The sequence below is a fragment of the Echiichthys vipera genome (assembly GCF_963691815.1).
Source record: "Echiichthys vipera genome assembly, chromosome: 16".
In the NCBI taxonomy this organism is placed as follows: domain Eukaryota; kingdom Metazoa; phylum Chordata; class Actinopteri; order Perciformes; family Trachinidae; genus Echiichthys; species Echiichthys vipera.
In genome coordinates, this window is record NC_139841.1 from 16,863,431 (window position 1) to 16,871,482 (window position 8,052).

Here is an 8,052-nt window from a genome sequence, read left to right on the forward strand (position 1 = left end):
TCGCCTAGAGCTGCTTTCTTTTAGACTGCCCCTTATATCCCTCAGCATCACCTCGCCCTAAGTCTAGCCTCCTCCGTTAGAAGCTGTCACAGTGGCAGATGCTTACAGTGACCCACATGTTTCTCAAAATAACTTTAACACAAGTAAACTATGTTGTGTGTCCCTCTGGATGCTTTGACTACTGAAACTCAGCAATGTGATGCAGGCAGCTCTCTGTGGTTGTAAAGGCGCTAAGGATTTATTTATAGATTGATTGAACCTTCACTTCTCCAGGAGAAGTTTAACAGAACATGTTTGCTGTTTCCTAGTGCTTTATGTTCCTAACGTATTGTGCTCTCACTCCTCGATGCTTCCCATTATCTACCACTGTCCACTGGAGCAGCTGGGGCTTAAGTGCCTTGCAAAAGGGCACCTCAACAGTAGCGGTTGAGGAAGGGGGGAGCACATTTAGCCCCAAGCACATTTAGCAGCTAGTTTCTCTGACAACTTCACCCCTGTCGCCCCGAGTCTGTGACTGAATATCTTGCTTAAGAAATAGTTTAATTGAAACTAACATTTTTGCTATGATATATGTGTTTCTTTTCTCTCAACTGCAGTGAGATTATGTTCATAGAAAATATGCTTTTTTCTCTGTTGTGACAGTCTTTAGACAGGTTACAGTAAATGCTGAAACTGAAGCGTCAGTGTTGATGCCGCAGCTGTGCGGAGAAAAAAGTGATACACATGCAAGAGCTGCCTATGAACTGATTACTGCCTCTATCAGGTCTTGTTAGGCCCCATTAGCCACAGATGGTGAGCAGAGGATCTATTTTTTTTCCACAGAAAATAGGACTAGCCCCAGATAATTTGGTCCACTGGTGATTGTTGAATAATTCTGTTGATGAGTCAGACCGTAAGCGACGAGAAAGATGCCCGCTCTGGCTTACACAGACAATAAAACCATTGCAGCTCTGCTTTTATCTTTTCTTCTGTTGTGCTACAGCAGGCACTTAAATCTTTGTTGTTGCATGAGCAAACTGCAAAAAAAATCTTTTTGACTTTTTAGGTGTGTGGTTCTCATCCTTTTTGTAGTAATTGTTTTGTTTTGTTTTAATGGGCATGACTGTTTTCTGTAGCACAGCACCAGATCCAACAGACAGAGAGCATGTTTACATGTATTTTAATGTTCCAGACAGTAAATTAGATAATATTTTTGGAGATAATCGCTACAAAATTGCTGCATGTGAACACAGCTGACCACACTTTACCCTGCCTACAGATGTTAATGTGGTCTGTTCTCCTTCCATGTTATTATTCAGGAAAACCTGATTATTTGTGTTTACAGGAATATTAATGAACAGGATGTGTGTGTGTGTGTGTGTGTGTGTGTGTGTGTGTGTGTGTGTGTGTGTGTGTGTGTGTGTGTGTGTGTGTGTGTGTGTGTGTGTGTGTGTGTGTGTGTGTGTGTGTGTGTGTGTGTGTGTGTGTGTGTGCGTGCGCGTGCGTGTGCGTGTGTAAGTGTGCGTGTGTGTGTGTGTGTGTGTGTGTGTGTGTGTGTGTGTGAGTGAGAGAGAGAAAGCATAATTAGTGTGCGCTCGTGTGCATGAGTGTGTGGTGGACATGCAGACTAAATTACTACCTTTGATCGTAGAAATTAAATGTTTACTCATTTGCACTTTAAGGATGAATCCGTCCCTGAATGCACAAGCTTTGTTTCCATGGGTTGTTGTTGTTGTTGATGTAAAAAAACAACTCACTAAGTCAAACGGGTCCTAAAATAAATGTTTATCGCAACTTTTTAATTTCATAGATAATTCATCAACCTTCAAAAATCAGTTTTTCATGTGACTTCATTTTGGTTTTGGCTCATTAGATTTTTGGCTTGCTTTTAAAGTAAAAGTGATGTTTGTCTGTGGTTGCTTCAAAAACATGATTTGAATAACATTTGCCTTCTATTGAGTTTTTAAATTGCCAAGTCTGAAGCAAGTGCTCAAAATTTTAAGTATACTTACACTCAGTGACATTTAAGTAAAATCAGATCAGCAGATAGAGATTTTTTTAATCATGAGAATTCCCTGTCATGTAATTTTTACTGCTGCAGTTAATAAAACTTTAATCTGATGTACACCTAAATATGTATTAACTGGTATTTTTGGCCACTTGGAGGCAGCGCAATAAAAGGTGAACTCAACACTGACATATTGACATGTCAAACAGTTGCTATAAAGCTGATAATCGAGCCAAACCCTTTCACACTAAGTGTAGTCATTTAACACTATGTTGATATAGAAATATTGTTTATGTGCAGCTTTAAAAATAAAGTCTACATGAACTGTAAACATTTGTTTATTCCAGAGCTTGCTGTAGAACAAAACTTCATTTTGGATCATGATGAAATCTTCACATGTAACCCTTGTGACGTGACACCATATTTTCAAGGTTTTACTGTGCTGTGCAATGTTCCTGGATTACGTTTATTACAACAGATCTTTTTGAAAATCTATAAATACATATACAGTATTACATCTCCATATTCCATTGTTTTCTATATGATTTAGATAAACACAAAGTTAGATATTGGAACATGCGTCTGTACACTAAATCCCTGAAAATTAGTAATTGTTCTTATACCTCAGGGAGGCACTTGAGATAATCTGATGACTCTGGGGTTTTGTTCAGCAGCTGGTTTCCATGTCAGCATTTTAATATAGTGTGTGGATGAGAACAGCGCCCTGTATGGGCCTGTCAGGGGCAGAATAATATCAACATCCTGCTGACTTGTAGCTGCTCTGCTAGCGAGGCATTTTTTATGTTCACGGTGGGGGGAGCCTGAGGCCATCCATCTTTCGATCCCTGATGGTCCCTCTAAAAGAAACGGGGGAGTGTCGGATAACACAGGATCCTGTTCTGGTTTGTAGTCAACTCTGAAACACCCTGCAGACATTTGGCAGTTGAATTACTTTGCTGTTTGTCAGACATGTCTCATGTGCAGCAGAGGGGAGCATATTTACTGCAATACAATTACACCACAAACTACAGCCTCCCAAATAACCATAAAATTGATTCGACAACACGATTAAAACAGAGGTGTAAAGTTCTTGGCCTTGGAAACACCTTGGTCTCACCATAAGGTCCGTTTAGTAGCTGTGCTAGAGCTTTCAGTCATTCAGGCATCAGATCAGCTGCATCATCAGCAGATGGAGTTTGCCAACCTGGACAAGAAGTCGTTAAATGGTCAGAAACGATGGAAACTGTTCTGTGTCAACTGGACAAAGGCCATCTGCTGATGAGCAGAGCAAGCAAAGAGACAGCAAATGAACAAAATGGGCCTTTTTCTCAACAAAAACATATTCTGACCTTCGTGAACGTAATATTTATTGCGGGACCATACAGACACAAACACGACATAATACATTTTTAGAAATTCTTCTTCTCAGAGAGCATGTCCTTCTTCAACTGAACAGATTTGCACAACTCTTACTTGTACTCAGTAGGTGATTTTTTAATAAGTTTAGATTTAGTTCACCAGCAAGTAGCGAACCTAGGGTGGGACTCAAGGGGCGCAATTACAAATCTCTCTGGTACTTCAGCACCATGGACAGTGTTGGGGATTTATCAATACACAGGCTACTGATATTACAGAGACATGTTCGGGGGGGTAGATTCTAACTTGCACAAATCTCAGTCGGATAAATGATCAATGAGTCAGGCAGACTAGACTAACATATTCGACTAATTTACATTTCTAACCAGCTTGGTCATCATCTCTGCACAGGGTCTGCACAGATTTTTTTAAATTTCACTCCTTTTTTTACTAAACCAACAGTCCAGACAAGTCATTATTCATTGGCCGAGTCATTTTAGACACAGGATGTGTGCAGTATGCAGTAAGAGGCCGTTAGTACACACTGTGCTGCAGTGATTTAGGAGGCAGAGGGAATATTTTCATTAATTTGCCCTTCTGTGTCATCCTTCCTGTGGTTTGACCCCGGGGGGAGAAACAATCTCACTTTCCTTCTTCCCTTCTTTAATGACAGGAGCTCAGTTAATGGCTCGTAAGATAATGTAGTCCGTGCTGGCTTTTCATGTTTGGTAGATGTACTTAAGTCCTCTACTTAAGTCAAATGATATATACAACACTGAAAAAAAGACTTGATAAAAAGTAAGGTAGTTTAGTCCAGTGGTTCCTGACTAAAGGGTCACAAGATAAATGTGAGGGGTCGTGACTCGTGAGATGATTAATGGGGCAGGGGGAAAAAAACAGGTTCTGCTAAACAATTTAAATTTTTTGGATTTCTCTCTAATCTTTGATTTTTGTGGGTAAGAAATGTCATTATTTGACCTGTTTGGGCATCGAAGCGTTACCTAAAGGAAGCCATCTGAGAAGTTTGTAAAAAAAAAAAAAAACAAGACAAGGAACCACATGCTTTTTTCTTTTTATTTCTTTTTGAAAAGGGCAACATGTCAAAAGGTTGTGAAGCACTGGTCTAATCTTTAACAATACATTGTATTTTATAAAGTAAAAGCTTAATCAGAAAAGTGACTGACTATTAGCTGTCAAATAAATTTAGAGAAGTTAAAAGAACAAGTCGTAGTATAATAGGAGAAGTCAAAGTCAAAAATGTATATTTCCTCAAATATTCTATTTAGCTACATTACAGATTCAGATGAATAATACAAAATATGATCCAAATACAAATAAATCATGATGTATCATGCAGATGACTTTATTAGACTTCACTTTAATCTAGAAGCCTCCCAGGATATAAAGTAATTAAAATGATCCTCACTTTTTACCAGCAGCAACATTAAAGTGATGAACACATCAATACATCCATAATTATAATCCAATAATAAAGTATAAATGATTCATAAATGGACCATTCTGCATAATAAGTACTTTGGTACTTACTTCTTACTTCTTACTTATGCAGTTGAATAAATCTTTGAATATATGACTTTTACTTGCAAAAGTGTTTCTAAATTGGGGTATTAGTACTTGTAGTTATGTACAATAACTTAGTAGTTTGCAGATGTGCCAATAATGACACATTGTTTAAAGCCTTCAGTCAGACACTGTGAGCAGCAGATTGCTCTTCTTTTTTTTAAAAGCATACACACTCCATCTAGTGGCACTTGCTGGCAGCACAGAGCAGCTCCGGATGTCATCAGCTCTATGGGTGGCGTGTCTGTACAAGAAGCAGCTGAATGCTTTTATAACCTGAAATAAAAGCCTTAATTCATTTGCACTGACTGAATATCTCAACATGAGCACCAGAGAGTATTGGGGGGAAATTTGATGACTGTGTTTGCTGGAATCATGAGAAACACTGAGCTGTAGTGTTTTTTTACATAAAGTAAAAACACATTGCTGAGACTTCCCAAGGAGACTGTTGCTGGAATGAGCATTTTCAAATGAAGTGTAGCCTAATTAACTCAAAATTCACGGAGGAGTAACGTTGATAAGAAGATCAGTTAGCACTACAACACAAGTTTACATTTGGTGCGTTCACATGTATTTGTATATGTGTGTGTGTGTGTGTGTGTGTGTGGGTGGAAGGGGGAAATCATTCAAACCTCTCTATGTTTTTTATTGCTTATGTTTTGCAATCCTGGAGACAGATGGGTGTTGGACTCTCTCCCAGAAGAGCAAATAATGCTCGCACAGTGTTTGAACTTGTCATCTGGTTCTCATCCAAAACTTACTCAACTGACCGTAAGACACCCCCAGAAGTGCGGGGGATCCAGAATCATTGCTAAGAAGGTGATCAGTCTTGTTTCTTTGCTTTTCCCATGTGTTGCAGCATTTGTTTCCCCCCCATGGTAAACACATTTTCCAGTAAATGTGTGAAATTTTAAATGTGATTTCCATGAAACGGTCACCTTCGTCAAAAGCTGTATGATTTGAAACAGATTGACTAAGTAGATGAATAAGATTATACTCCATCTGAGTTGTGCAACAGGGTGAACATTGGAGGTAGCTGTGAGAACAAAGCACAGATGTTACAGATCATACAGACAGTGTGGGAAGAAAATGAATATTCATTCATCTGTCATTGTGCCACCCAATCAGTATGAAGCTGACACTCTTTAGTGGTCCATTAATCAGAAAATTCTTTCTTATTATTAAAATTCTTTCTAAATAATTGATAAAGCAAAGCTGCCTAATTACAGCTCCTCACATGTGAAGATTTGCTGCTTTATATTTTACATATTTGACTTTATAGATTACTGTTTTATATCATCATTTCTGTACAGGTGTCACTATTTTGTCACATTTCTATAGACTAAAAGATTACAGTGTGTATGTGCAGTTTGACAGAAGGCTGATAACATGTCTCTGCTCCCCTACACAGGAATTAGGGATGATGAAAGGGTTCTTTTGAAAAGCTCTTTGGTATGAACAAAGAGAACCAAGCTGTACTTGTAGAGCCGTTCTCTGCATCATTTGCCAAAATTTCACTGCTTGCTCCAGATCCGCAGTCCTAAGTTTGTGCTTGCACAAGTGCTTCGTGGCACTTCAGCCTCCTCCTGTGGCTGTGACAGAGACAGCAGCAGCAGGCTGCAGGATGCACAGGCAGCTGTTTCATCAAAAACACACCAAAAACACTTTCATTGGCAGGCAGGCGTGAATAATGCCTGACTGATATTTGCAGGTACACAGAAACCTACTCCTTTAGAAAAGTAAAAATGTGTTAAAAAAATCACAATGAGCCTCTCTTTTGAATAGCTCCTTGAAAGGAACAGAGCCGTGAGATCTGGCTCCCATCAAAGGGCCTTGATTCCCATCATTAACAGGAACATCGAAACTTAAAGCCTCCATCCCACGTGCTGAGAATGGATTAGTTGACAAGTTGGCAAACGTTTCAAATGAATAATATGTGTTTATTCACAGATTCTGGATTTCCAAATGAGGAAGAAGGAGCAGATAAGATTTGTGTTGACTTTTTGATGGAAAAAACATATTAGATATAATTACAAGAATTTAATCTTTCTATCAATTCATTAAAAAAACAATAGACTAGTCAATGATAAATATAATCATTAATTGAAGCCTCTGTGTAGCAGCTGACCAGGACATGCCCTTTTACATTTCTTTCATCTAAGATAAAGGGCACTTTTGCCCCTTACAGTAAAACCAAGACACTGAATGTGTTGTTAAAACCCCAGTGGCGAAGAAGAATAGTCCATTTCCTGTGAAGCCTGAGAGGAAACTGAAACGAATAAACACGGAAGGGGTGACACAAACAAAACTCCCACTGTTTGTAGGTCAAGACTGGACAGAGTTAAACAGAATATGAGAGATGGAGAGCAAATTAACTGGACCAGGGGTGATATTTCTAGAGCTGGTTAATGTGGCCCGGGAAAGGGAAGTTTGGGGTCCCCTGCTAAAGCTGCTGCCCCCGCGACCCGACCCCAGATAAGCGGTTGAGGATGAGATGAGATGAAGACAGATGTTTATTCTCACTACTTATATGTGGGTCCTTCTCTATCTTTTTTCAGTCATCTTGCTTTTCTATATGGTCGTTTTGTGTCTCTTTATGGTCATTTAGATCTATATTAGTCATGTTTTGTCATTTATCTAGTCAGTACGTGTATGTTGTTGATTGTGTTGTGTCTATTTTGTGTCTCTTTGTAGTCGTTTAATGTTTATTTCAGCAACAGAGCATCTGATCCGATGGACCCCTTGTCCTGTGCCCGGTTGGCCTTTTTCAGTAATCCATCCATGTGTTCAGGGTAAGTGTCAAAAGAGACGAAAACAGCAACTGTGCCTGTGCAAAGAGTGCATCCTCTGTCTTCAGAGGTAAGCCAGTTGGCTCACACTTTACTGGCATCCTCACAACCAAACCAACAAGAGTAAATTGATCATTCCATGTCACATGGAGTGTCAATCTTAAAGCTTGTAATGGACAGAAAGGGGGTCAAGTTATTTCATGTGGGGCTCACAGCATCATATATTATTGGATTTATCGAAATCAGCAGAGAGGTATCTTTTGAGAAACAGTGTCCCAGTTACTACGGATTATCCACTGACAGTTTTCTTAGAATGTACTTTCTACTGGAGAAATAAAA